We start from the raw sequence: 12,969 nt of genomic DNA on the forward strand, positions 1-12,969 counted from the left end.
CCCTTCAGGAAACAAAATAAATTAATGATACAAACAGGAAGCAGCTGTCTTTTCCTAAATAATTATTAAAATGGGGTCCCCTTAGAAGAGAGGGGAATAAAGGGGAGGGAAAAGACCTAAAATATTGTCGGTTTAATTTTGACCAGCCTGCAGAGGACAGGCTTAGAATAGCAACAACCTGTAAGGCTGGGAGGACTTATTTTCTTATGAGCCGTTTTTAAGATACAAAAAACCAGAGTGAGGTCTGCGTGAGGGGCAGATGAGCAAGACAAAGGAATGCTGCTCTCTCAAGGCACACAATCTCTCCTCCTTTGGTAGAATTCATATGGAAAGAAACATTAATCATCATAATCATTGATGCTGTTTTTCAGTGGCTTTCATCTGCTATCAGCAATCACTAGGAAATTCCAGGATGTTCCTGATGGTTGTTTTTTCTGGTTAGGTTTTTTGTGTGTGTGTGTGGTTTTTGGCTTGTTGTTTGTTGTGTTTGTTTTTTTTTTTTTGTCACAGACTGTTGACTTGACACAGTTCCTTGAAATCACACTTTAAAAAGGAAGAAGGACAGGAGAACTGGAAACTCTGGGCTCCTTCCAGCCGGCTGGGAGGAGGAGGTGGTGGCAATGAGTATGGTACCACGAAGGGGCTCTTGCCGTGGCCCCAGGGCTTGGTATGCTTAGGGCTTCCAGAGGGATCTTTCCCCTGTGGGCTTAGCAGCTGAGCCTGTGGGTGACCACAAAAATATATTGGTCAGAGGCAAGGAAACTAGGGAAGATAACCATGGCAAGCAAAAGCCACAAGCAGCACAAGAGCTAGGAGTTTTTATCTTTTATTATGACGGGGTGAAGCAGTAAGTTGATGCAGCATGGCAGTGCACTGGTAAAGGTGCATTTCTTAACAGCATGAAATAACACTTTATTAAGAATTAGGTTTGAGTTTGTTAGTCTCAGGAGACAATGTCAATACATAACTGTACAACATAGCCCTGAGAGAAGACTTGGGATGCACCCTTAGTTGGTGCTCTGCCATTTGCAGGCGGTACTGGGTGACTGGTGGCAGTGATCGTAACAGGAGTGGCTTAATGCAATTTTTTATGACTGCAACCAGAGAACCAATGCAGAAAAACCTGTGACATAAACGCAGTGGGTTAACCAGTGCCACCTCCCAAAATATAGAGCTGGTGGGATACATGAGGTGTATGTTTTATTTATGAGATTTCAAAACTCTACTGGGCAGGAAAAGAGCCTTCTGTCCACTCCCAAACATATTACTGAGTTGCTGAATGTGGCAGGGGTTTACAGGTGAAAAACAAGATAGCAAAAGAAATGGTGAAAAGCATTATGGCTTCATCTAGTATTCGAAGATATTGTCAGACTACCAGTTTCTATATCCTTTGAGGTGTGGAAACTACAGAAAGACTTCATGCGGTAGAGTCTTGTCTATGAATCAGAGTTGGCACCAATTTTGACTGAAAATTTTCTAAAATTGTTCGCTTTTAAGATGTGAAGGCAATCTTAAGGTGGACCTCAAGATGATTTTGACATGGTCCATTTACCCTGTCAACCCTGTTATCTATAAATTTCTTCCATCTTTTTCTCATTATATTGTGTACTAAAAGTTCAAACTGGTATCCTCTGAATGAAGCAAGCAGCAATAAATGTTCATTTTTAACTGGATGCCTTAGTCTCCTGCCAGTCCTCTATCTGTAACGCTAAAGGGGCAGAGCTAATCTCATGGTAAAACTGCAAATGCTTCTTATAGCAGCAAAGATCTTAAAAGTATAAGAAAGCTCAGTCAGACTGTCCAAGATGCTTGGCAGCCTTCACCAGGTGGCATGGAAAACTTTTCTATGGAAAAGTTTATCTTGAGTTACCTTCAGATAAAGATGGTGTCTTCATACGCACCATGGAAATTTCCATCCATGTTGCCTCTGTGAGAGGGAAACTTGATATGGGTCTCTGAAGAAAAGCAGAACATTTCAACATGAGGATTTTGTGATTCCCTACTGGAAGTACAGTTTTGTCCCTGGCTTCATTTGCCTGTTCTCGCCCAGGATATCTGATGTAATATCCATTAGTAGATAAGATGTAGGGTCTGCATCTTTCCTGCCATGAGGCACAATAGAAGGATAACATGAGCCAGGGTGCTCTCCTTCACATGCTCAGAGGGAAGCCAGGAGAGTTGGTGGGGCGAGCACAGCTATTAAGACAGAAAACTTCAAGGACAACAAATGAAAGAGTTAATATTTCTCCAGTGGTACAGAAATGCCTTCATGGAGTCCCAAGAAGCTGAGCAGATGGCGGCGTGGACATCACCTTTGGGGTTGAATGCACTTGCATGCAATCAGTGGGGTTGCTTGAAGTGGTAAACTTTTAAAATTTTGGAGAAATTTTGGAGAAAACACTTTTTATTCAATGTTTTGACTCACTAAGCACACACGCAAAAAAGGATTAAAAGGGAGACACGTCATTTGAGGCCCCTTGGCTCCCGACAGTACACATGCCCTCATTTTTAGTTCAAATTAAATTAATCTATTAAGGTACAGGAAACCTAATTTCACTCGGGCTCTTCTCAGGCAGACGCTGGAATACCAAAAAAGGCAGCTATTTTTTTATCACAATGTACAATTCAAGGGAAGTGAGAGGTATTATTCATGTGGGTGTGACCTGATGGCCATGCTGATTCACTCTTCCACTCCAAAGCCCTCCCTGTCCTTCCTAAGCCCTGCAGCACTCAGGGCTGCCTTTACAAGGGTCCTTATTTGGTGAAGAGGGCTACATATTTTGGCCTACCCTCCTTCCTCCCTGCTACAAGTTATTGTTGTGGAAATGGCTCACAGAGGGGTGTTTTGGTGGTTTGGTTTTTTTCTTTTCTTAAAGATTAGGCTCCCCATGGCTAAGAATAGCTCCTGCCATTATGTGAGCAGCAGCAAAAAGTAAAAAGTGTATGAACAATGTGAATGCCACCGGAGGCAGAAATCCCACTCCACCCGTCACAACAGCAATCCACTTTTGGAGATCTCTGGGTAGCACTTGGCTAATTTTGAAGCTTCCTCAAGTGGGATCCACAGTTGGTGTGACAAAAAGGGTAGCAATGTTAGGGCAATTGATGTGCATCATGTAATCCCTGCAGTACTGCAAACATGCTGACAATCAGACATCATCAACCCCAGCGAGTTTTGAACTGCGACAGAGCTAGGCTTTTTGTTTCCACAACAGATGGCTTGCTATGAAGCCCCCAAAATCTTGAACTGATGTATTTATCTCAGAAGATAACTTTCAGTGTAGCTTGCTTTGCTTGTAGCTGCTTGAGAGAAAGGACAGGATCTATGGGCTCCAGGTATACATCTTTTCTCCTTTTTTTTCTTTTTTTCGAGACCATTTTTTCCTAATTCCCTGTCAGGGGTCAGTCACTGCCATCCTGACTGCTGTTGGTTTGGAGCAGTTTCTCAAAGTCACAGTGAGAGACCCGGGACAGAAGACCTCAAAGGAGCAGCTGGGAAGATGTGAAGGGAAGGCTAACAAGGCTGCCCAGTTTTTATTCAGAGACTTATCTTTCAAATACTATTTTTCAGGCAAGAGAGGGGTGAGAAAGGCTCTGACTGTTGTAGCTACAAATAAAGCCTTCAAAACATATCCCAAGTAGGATGAATAAAGTCCCAAAGCAGTTCATCTGAGATATGCACTGTCTCAACAGCTTCAGATTGTTTTAACACAGATGCCAAAAAGGACTTAATTTCCATAGCCAAACTCAGAACAAAGTGGGCAAACTGGTGACCACAGCGGAATTATAATTTATTGCAAACAGTTGAGTTCACAACAGTTTCGACATTGTTTGCTGAGATCGGGACAAATGGGACAACAAGGAGGCAAGAGAGGTAGCAGTGTCCAACATAAATATTATTGCCAAACACTTGATAACATCAAACCCCAGAGTGATGGCCTACTTGGGGATGATGCATATGGCAGGCATCACAAACCTTAAGTTATTCAACAGATTTGTCTACCAGCAGGCAGGATCTTAAGCTGCCCGGTCAACTGCGACCTGCAAAAAGGTGTGTGTGGTGCCTGAGCTGCAGTGAGTGTAGAGTAGATGAGGGTGCTTGAAGATGGCGACCTTGGGGAAGTAACCATGCAAGAACAGGATAAAGACATCCCTCATGAATATGAAGGTATCTAAGGACATAAAAAAGTCTCCACCAGGTCAGATCAGAGGTCTGTCTAACCTAACATCCAGACCCCAACAGAGCCCCTGAGTGGAAGCCTAGGGAGAAGTGAGAACAAGGGCAAACGTATACAATACCTCCTCTCAGTTCTCTCCCAGCCTCCACCTATTTTCAGCTCAGGAGCTTCCTGAGCCAGATACAGTTTCTATGTATTTAGTAACTCTCAATGGATTTCTCTTCCATGAACTCTCCTTGAATCCATATAAACTTATATCCACAACATCCTTTGGTAAGAAGATCCACAGATCTGCTACCTGTTGCATGAAGAGCCATCTCCTTCTGTTTGTTTTTCAGCGTGCCTCCTACTAACTTCATGTAAATTTGCCTGCTCTTGTATAGAAAGAGACAGCAAAGCCTATCCCATCCCTGCTCCCATGCCACTCACAAGCTCGAAAACCTCTCTAATATGCCTCCCAGTCATTTCTTGTTCTACCTGAAGATACCTGTTTGAGTTGATAAGAAAACTAAGCCATAAGGTGGAATTTGTGAAGTACTTGGGCTGCTTTTATATACGGCCTCACTTGCCCTCAGACTCCAAAGGTTCTTGTTGCATCTTCCAGCTTGCTCAGAGCTTGAGTTCCAGCTCTAATGCTGCAAGTGTCATGTCCTGGCAGAGCTATGGGGATATAATTAATAGCCTGCACTAAATTCCAGGGAGGAACAGTTCCTAACCATTCTGTACGCATACGTGAGCCATTACTGGAAGCATCTTCACCCTCCCACCCTCCCTTACACCTCCCCAATTTTGTCAGTAACCCATATTCCCAGATTTACTTCCAGGGTCTTGTGACATTATTCATGTCTACAAACTGCGCTTTGCAGACAAACTTACGAAGTTTCTGGCAGTGACCAGCATCTTAGCCTTTTCTCTTGTGCTGGCATGTAAACCTATTGTGAGTGCCCAAGGAAACCAAGAGCCTGCCACCTGCACAAACGTTGCTGAGTATGTACCAAATGCATAGCATGCTCTCTGCTCTGTGTGTGTGTGTGTCTGTGTGTCACAGTGACCTCTGAGCATGCTATCTAAAATAACCCCATGCATGGAACCAGGAATAGAAAGGAAGGAAGGATGCATTTTATGTAAATGTAGTCAGAAAGTCTGCAAGACAAATTGCTTGAAGTGGTTCTAAAGATGAAGAAATATGACTCACTTCCAGAGGGAACTGTTTTTGCTGGACTGGGCTGAGGGTGATATTGTGTCCTAGGCAAGTACATGATTGCCATTAGGGCTTTACTGACATACGCGTGGATGGGTTGGACATCCAGTAAACAGTATGTTGGGCATTCAGAGAGGGTGTGCTTCATGTACACTAAACGAGCTCTTCAAACAGAGGATGCACCTGTGTTACTGCAGTGTGGATATTTACACATAGCTTTTGCAACCAGTGTCACTACCATAAGGATGCTTGCCATGCTTTTGACAGAAAAAATTCTATGGGCAACTTTGTCCAGGCAAGTAGGAACCTCCCAACTGGTTCAGAGCAGTGGTGCGTTTAATTTAACACTCCACTTTCCAGGAAACCAGTGGCAACACTGCAGAGGACAAGGTAAAAGTGCTCAGTGTGGGCTGCAGTGCCCTAGCAAGCTGCCAGCAGGAGTCTCCTCTGCCCCAGGGCTATCAGCACTCAGCTCCTCTGAAGCATGAGGGTTTAGTGATGTTTATCAACACTTCCTCTGTGAAATGCAGCTATGTGTATCCTTATTCACCACAGAGATAGCCACTCTTTTCCCAGTGTTTTTCTTTCACTAAGTCCTTGCAGCAATGAGCAATTTCACTGAATTAATCTGTGGCTGTTGACGACAGCGGGTATTTTATTTCGGACCATCTTTTCTCTCCATGCGTTATTGCTTGCTGAAACCAGGGCCACTGTTGCATGTAGTAGAGCAGAGGGATGCCTTCCATATGCAGCTCCATGGCATGTCCCAGCCCCACCATGACAAAGGGACAGCAGTGGCAGGTCCCTCCCCCTTGGCCAGACATGCAGTTTTGGTGGCATAACCCTAACAGAAGCATATTGTGGCCCAGGCGTGTTTCTGAGCAGGACCCAGCTACCATTCATCAACGGTTGCATTGCAGCCGTCCAGATTCTGAATTTTTCAAAGCCCTGCTCCCATCCACATCCATTGAGGACAGGAATGCAAGTTCACCCGGAAACCACCTTTCCCTTTCCACCCGCGCATTTCTGAGCTGGTTTGGTATTTCCCATCTCTAGATACCACATTTTTTCCACTGACTCTGCAGGCAGTGCCAGGACTTTCAGCAAGAGCCTAAATCCGTCAGCGCACCAGGAAGCACAGGAAGCCAGACACCGAAACTTCCCATCCCATTTTCAGCAGAGGGGTCAGCGCTGTCTCTGCCCTGTGGCGCGACAACCGATTTACTGTCATCCCTTCAATGCTGGAACAGGAAAGCACTCACAGACAGGCTCCATCCCTGGCGCCCCCAGCCCTCTGCAGAGATCCTTGTCTGGGTGCGGGGTACCCACTGAGGTGTGAGTGCTGCCTCTCTGCAGCCCGGGGCTTTTCCTTTCCATCCGCACCTCTTCCTCCAAAGACGATGGGTGAACTAGGCTCACTCGCACATGCCGGAGCTGGTGGCAGGGTGGCACAAAGCCTGCATTGTGCTCACTGGCCGCCCTGAAAGGCAATCTGATTGTCTTCCCTGGCTCAGAGCAACAATTTGCTGGCAGCGAGGCTTGTGCCATTATATAACTGGAGATAGTCCAACTTGTAAATGGATCTCCAGCACATGTCTCTCTTCCCTTATTTTGAAGAAACAATAAGCTTGGAGCTGGCTGACACCTTGACACTGTTTGCAAGGGTATGAACAGAGCCTTTCCAGGGAGGATTTCACCCAGGGCATCGCCTCCTGTTTGTCCATGGTAATGGGAAGTCAGCAAGGGAATCCCAGGAAAGGCAGAGGCTTTAACAATGAACTTGGGCTCCTTCAGCTGCACATCATGCTGTGTAACAGGCTTTCCTTCAGCTGGGAGAGGAGCTGTACAGAGAAGACTTTCCAGCAATAAGCCTGGAGAAGCCCAGAGGGTTAAAGAAAAGGTATTTGATTTCCATGCTCACTTTCCCTCCTGCCCCTGCCTGGACCTATCCTATGCTTACTAACTGGTGAGGCAAAGGCAAAAGTTGTCCTCCTCAACTTCCACCCCTGAGGGAGTGTGTATCCATGCGTGACTTCTATGCTGGTGAGGGATGCCCAAAGGCACTTTCTCCCAACACCTGCAAGAGCTGAAGGTGAAGGCATCATGTTGTCATGGTCATCTGTGCTACTCAAGTTCCTCAGGCTTTCCCCCCCCAGTCTGGATGGTCTGCACTGGGGCTTGTAACCTTCTTGGGAAAGAAAAGAAACTACTCTTCTGAGCGTCATCTTTCTATGCTTCTGCATATGGTAACATGAATGGACAAACTGTTTCTCATTGACTGCAGGGGATAATTTAATCTTTATGTTAACTTCAGTGCTGGGCTTCCCAGACAGCTGTTTTGCTGCCTGAGTGTGAAACAGGGAGCAAGAATGGGTCATCGAAAGGAGAAACTATTTGTTTGGCTGGAATTTCCCTCTGATTTTTCCATGTAAATACCAATGAGGTTGAGAGGAAAGAGTTTCTAGAGCCTGGTCAGAGCCTGCCTGAAGGCAAGTGTCTGCAGTGCTATCCTCTCTGCATAAGGACTGAACCTAAATATCCCAGAACCAGAAACAGGCTATTTATCTTGTTCAGGTCCTCCCCTTACCATACCTTTGGTCTCAATGCTAAGCCTGCCTTTTCCGTTCCTTTTTTTCTGTCTTGCTTTCCCTGGGCCTCTGCAGCTCTGGGCACTGCATCCCTCCCCCAGAAAGAGGGTAGAAAAATACTGGGAGGTTGCTGCTCTGTTATAACTTGGCAGCTGCTAGCTCTGTGCATCCATCTTCCTCCACTCCTCTCTCCCCCACTGTTAGATTCAATTTCATAAATAAATACCCTGCATATTGACGTCAGTGTAGGCCTTGAGAAATAATACTCCTGCCGCTTCCTTGCTAAGCATGGGGAACAGAGGGGAGCGGGAGGAGGAACAGAAGCAACAACGTCTTGGAAGATGAAGTCTTAATATTCTTTTAATTGCCTCCCTCCCTTTGTAGCTATGCCCCAGCTGTGAAGAAAACAAAGATTACCATTATTGGTGTGCCCTTCTGGCTTGAGACGGGAGAACCAAATATCCAAAATTCCTGATCCTGGTGATTTTTTAATTTTTTTTTTTTTTTTTTTTGTGAGGGCGGATGATGGGGAGATACTTTGTCCTAGAAGTTGGAGGGGCACCCTCAGAGGTTTCCATTCTTCTCACATGGACCTTAAGAAAATTGTATCCAAAATGCTGGTCAAGCTTGGAATAGCACCGTGGTGAAATGAAGGAGATGGTTCCTTCACCTAGGAAGAGAAGACGAAAGACAGGACTGACATTAGAACGAATATCATGATGGTGGTTTCATCATTAGAAGATGGTTTCTAGCCACCAGATGTGATAAGACACCATTGGCCTGCCAGTACAGGCAATGAGACAAGAAACCTGGGTGCTTTGGGGAAGATTTCTATTTATACATTATTAATTTCTGTAATAATATTTGTTTGCAATAACAAGCTTTATAGCAAGATCTCCGGGTCTTGACTACCTTCCTAAATCAGTTCCTTTCAAATCTGACACAGCTAAAGGTTGTGGTCTTGTACAGCATGGCCTTCATCTAAACAAACTGATGGGAGGACAGGGAGGTACAGAGATTGTCCCAGCACTTCTCCCATGGAAAAGCATGAAAATACTTCACTTTATTATTTCATCTCACAGTCCCAAATTGTGAGCTCTGCTCTTCCTAAAGCTGGCCAACAAAGAAGCACAAACATGTTCATGAAATAGATGCGAGAGCTCTGAGAAATCAGTACAAGCCAAATTTATCTCTAGTAATTTTGTAAAGTGAAAGAGGTGATCTATTGCTGGTGACAGGGTGTAAGTTCAGCGTGTGTCTCTATTGCTGCTATCTGTCAATTACTCAGATATTTTGAATAGTCTCTTTTTTCCATCTGAAACTGTGTTATGCTTAATTCTTTTCAGCCAATGCTGCTTGCCATGTTGCTCTTTGGAGAACACACATGGAAATGGATGCTCTACAGTGGCGCTCACCTCCAGTCACTGCTGAGTGCTCTGCCTGTCCTGGAAACCCAAACCCAAGGCTGCAAACAGCCAGATTAAGACAAGAACAGCCCATTTTGAGCATCAAGTTTGATCTCCCATGCTGCCCAAGCCAAACACCGCTCTAGTTCAGAAATTTCCTGCCTCCAGGCAATTGCTTGCTGCTGAGCCAGAGCCTGGCAGGTTGGAAACCTCAGCTTTCAGTCCACTGTTGGCAGATAGAAGGAGAAGACAAGGAAAGCGGTTCTGGCAGGGCTCTCTACAAATGCTGACATGATTTTAATGAACATTCCTTGGGACATGCACGGCTGGGAGTGCAGCAGTGAAGTGGGCCAAGATTCCTGTGAGGACCTGCGCCTTTCCGTCAGGTTGAAGTCGTGTCTCCCACAGCACACTGCCTGCTGGCAGCCGGAGCATCCTCAGTGTCCTGAAGGGGTGAGAGCCACCCCTAGCCCCTCAGTGGCAATGACAGACGAGGCATGGGGTCTGTTTGTCTTTGTAAACTGGGGTTCCCCCTTTGCCTGCACTGGGAGCTGTGGAATTGCTGTGCTATCCCAGCCTCAAGGTGTTTTACAGCTTACCTGCTCTTAAAGCAGGGAAAAAAAAAGTTACCAGATGTCAGAAGGCTGTTATAGCTCCTTTGCTTTATTGAGAGATACTGCATTACAAATGAGAAGTGCAATACATGCAAAAAAAGTCTGAGTTTTGTCTACTGTTGAGTGTATGCAAGTGAAATAATCCCCGATACATTGATACCTTTCCCAGGCCTCCCCACAGCCATGTAAACATCAGTAGACAATAATACATGCAACAAGGAAATCAGGTATATTTTAAAAAACAACAAACATGGTTCTTCCCTTCATTTAGTGCAGGTACATCACTGAAAGACTGACCTTCTGAGAGCAGGGAGAATGAAAGGGGTGAAGCTGCTAAGAGATATTGAGGTAGAGGAATCAGTTTGGAAGCTCAGTCCATCCTGATGACACTAGTATGACTCATTGAAAGCTGGGAAAACAGCTCAGCTGCTTTCTGGATTTAAAAAAAAAAAAAAAAAAAAGTCTAAGAAATAATGTAGAAGGGGAAAAAAAAGGAAAAGTACTTATTGGTTGGTGGAGTTTTTCCCCCTGCATCTGCCCCTATCCAGAGATACTGATTTACAGACCTTGAAAAGACTGTGGCCACATAAGTACAGCAAGTTGCACCTTCCCTCTTTCCCAGTGTCCCTGTGTGTACCATATTGGGAAAATACTCTCTCAAGAGATGCTTTATGACAAAAAGTCTGGCCTTTGCTCCCTGCAGATCTACATGACTGAGACCCAGGCACCAGAGCTAGCGCTGGGCTAAGGCAAGCGGCTGACTTTCCGTCTTTTCTGGGACTCTTAGGTGGCATTTTAGGACTTCTCTGCTGAAATTATCCTTTGCCTCCCCACCTTCTTGCATATCAGCAGAGCAGCATGTGGAGGTCCCTGGACCAGCTGGGCTGGATGTGGAAGTGCGTTGAGTGTCCAGATCTTCCAGGTGTCCTTCCCCAGGGATCACTGCTGGCTGCTGCTGCAGCCTCCCATGCTTCAGCTACCCAGCAGCTAAGCAGTTGGAGCTGTATCTGTGTGTAGAGGCATCATAACAAAAATCAGAGTCAATTCTGTCCAGCCATCTGAGCAAACATGGTATCTTGGGTTTGTTTTCAAGCCTGCAATCTGAGATTTTCAAGCTAAGCCCATGATTTATCTGCCAACCTTCAAAGAGGCTTTGCAGGCAACAGGATAAACTTGAGCTGAAGCCAAGGTCCAGTTTCACCCCATCTCCCACCCACCGGCCAGGACCAGGCTCAGAGGTCCCTGTGGCTGCTTGAGTCTTTCCTTGCAAGTGAAGGCAGTCCCTGCCAAGCCAAAAGGCAGGATGGCACATTTTGAACAGTCTCCCGGTATCAAAACAGAAATGAGCTGTTCTGGTCTGGCCCCGTGGTGACCCACAACAAGAGAAGACAGAAAGCAGGGTTAAAGATGAGCCATGCTTGGGAACAGCATCATCACTCTTATGGTGCTTCCAGCATTGCTGTTTTGCTCCCTGGGAGATGCAGGCAAGAGGTTTAGCTGAAGCTTTGCTTGGTTTTATTATCTCTAAATGTCCCCCATGATAGCAGTTTACACAGCAAAGAAAGCTTCCAAAGGCAAAATTTTCAGCAGTGGCTACCAGAAGCCGTGATGAATTCAGTCCTCACCCTTCACAGAGACACCTTTCAGTGCAAAGAAAACCAGAGGTCTGCAGTGGGTGAGAGGACAGGGACAGGAAGGCAGACACATCCTTTCTCCATCTGCAATGAAGCACATGTCCAAAGGAAGAAGACAGTCCTTCATCTGTACAAAAACCCTCCTGACCAACCACAAAAATTCCAAGAGGAAAAACTTTGAGGAAAAAAAAAAAAAGTTTTGCTTACTGTAAAATTTTTAAAGAAACTGTTTTAAAACATGTATTTTTAAGTGCCTAAATCAGCAACTCCACTTTTGAAGTGGAAAAGTCATCTGGAGCAGGAGGTTGGGCTTGGTGAAGTCCTTACTCAAGTCCCTTACCCCACAGTGAGATTTGGGGTCTTGGACACGCTAGCTGGACTGCCTGATTTGGGGATTGGGGATGCTTGGGCACTGTTTTGCCCAGCAGTTGTTCTACTACCAATTTGGAACTGTAGTATTGTACCTCCCATTTGCACTGGTGCATGGTGGTTGATGTGATAAAAACCAGCACATTAGGATCCCTAAAAACTTAAGAGAGGCTAAATCACCCCGAGAAACCAGAGAAGCACTGCCTACCATGAAACCCAACTAGATAAAACATTTTTGTTCTCCTTTCTGCCTTTGGCACATCTTCAGCTCCTGTCCAGCTTTAGGGTACCTGGGAACAGCCCAAACCAGTAAAAGCTAAGCAAATACCAACAACCACTGGGAAACACCCCCCAAATCTGACCAAGAATCACTGAGCGCTTATTTATCCCGGTGGGTTCAGAGGGACATCTGCTATGGGATTGAGGTTTCATGGTTGTTTTTAAGGGCACATCACCCTCTCTTGCAGGTTTGAGCCCTGGAAAAGAGAAGCTGCCATGCACCCTGCTCCTCCACAAAGAGTGGCACTCGGCGTGGCCTTTTTCCCACCCAACTCTCACCCCAGGAGCAAAAATAAATGAAAAGTAAAAGTCAGGCTTCATATTCTGGATGGATATTTATTTGCTTAAACAGATTTTACTTTTTTTTTTTTTTCTTTTTTTCTTTTTTGGTACAAAGCATCCAGGAAAGCTTTTACTTCTCTTTTTAAAAAATAAAAACTAGCTTTCTTTTAAAAAAAGACACATGAAAAGGAAAAAAAAAAAAAAGTCAATCATTTGCTCTGTTTTTTTCTGCCTTCCCCACCCACTTCCCCCCCCCCCCCCCCTTTTAATTTGGACTGATTTTCATTCTTTCCATATATATTTAATAAAATAAATAAAGGATTTTCTTTGTCGTGTATTGCAGTGCCATATTTTTTTTGAACAAAGGCTTCATGGCTCAACATTGCAAGGTAATAACAAACAAAAGCGTTATACATTA

Source organism: Strigops habroptila, chromosome 4, assembly GCF_004027225.2.
Source record: "Strigops habroptila isolate Jane chromosome 4, bStrHab1.2.pri, whole genome shotgun sequence".
Lineage (NCBI taxonomy): Eukaryota > Metazoa > Chordata > Aves > Psittaciformes > Psittacidae > Strigops > Strigops habroptila.